The following is a 1,112-nucleotide window of genomic DNA, read 5'->3' as shown; positions in this document are numbered from 1 at the left end:
AGAGTGGGAGTGAGTGAGAAGGGGAGAGAGAAACAGTGGGAGTGAGTGAGGGGGGAGAGAGAGAGAAACAGTGGGAGTGAGTGAGGGGGGAGAGAGAGAGAAAAAAAACAGTGGGAGTGAGTGAGTGAGGGGGAGAGAGAGAGAGAGAAACCGTGGGAGTGAGTGAGGGGGGAGAGAGAGAAACAGTGGGAGTGAGTGAGGGGGGAGAGAGAAACAGTGGGAGTGAGTGAGGGGGGGGAGAGAGAGAAACAGTAGGAGTGAGTGGGTGGGGGAGAGAGAAACAGTGGGAGAGAGTCGGGGTGGGGAGAGAGAGAAATGGTGGGAGTGAGTGGGGGGGGGAAGAGAGAGAAACAGTGGGAGTGAGTGAGAAGGGGAGAGAGAAACAGTGGGAGTGAGTGAGTGAGGGGTGGAGACAGAAACAGTGGGAGTGAGTGAGAGAGAGAGAGAAACAGTGGGAGTGAGTGGGGGATTGGGGGAGAGACGGAAGAACAGTGGGAGGGAGAGGGACATGATGTGGAGAGAGAGACCTGCGGGGAAGGTGAGAGATACAGACAGAGGGTGAAATAAACATACAGAGTTAACAGACAGAAAGGAGAGAGATGAAGGAAGGCACAGGCAGAAATAGGAGAGAAACACGGGGATAGACAGAAAGAGAAAAACTGAGAAAGATAGACACACACAGAAAGACAGACAAAGAAAGAGAGAAATATTCACAAAAAGAGACCCAGACAGAAAGAGAAAGAGATAGGGACACACAAAAAGAGAGGCACAGGTAAAAAGAGAAATAAATAGACAGATAGAGCGAAAAAAATGACAAACGGACAGAGAGAGAGAGACCGGGAGATGCAGCTACCCAATTTCCAGTTGAAAGACGGGAGAGTATCCCAAGAATTGGCAGTGAATCAGTCAGAATCCGCGGTTCTCTTAACCTCCCCCCGAGAACAGCCAGACTTCTGATCAGAGATTTTTTAAAAAAAAGGTTCCAGTGAGATTTGCTCGCTCATAGCAGTCAGCATTTACCCGAATTTACCAGCCTGGGGGAGGGGAGCAGTTCCCCAGTGAAGCGGGATTTCAATGGCTTGGGGACCCCCCGTGACACCACAATTTGTTTT

This window comes from Rhincodon typus, unplaced genomic scaffold (assembly GCF_021869965.1).
Source record: "Rhincodon typus isolate 14 unplaced genomic scaffold, sRhiTyp1.1 hic_rhity00000057, whole genome shotgun sequence".
NCBI classification, from domain to species: Eukaryota; Metazoa; Chordata; class Chondrichthyes; order Orectolobiformes; family Rhincodontidae; genus Rhincodon; species Rhincodon typus.
The sequence above is the reverse complement of the archived record's forward strand: the minus strand, read 5'-3'. Positions refer to the sequence as shown.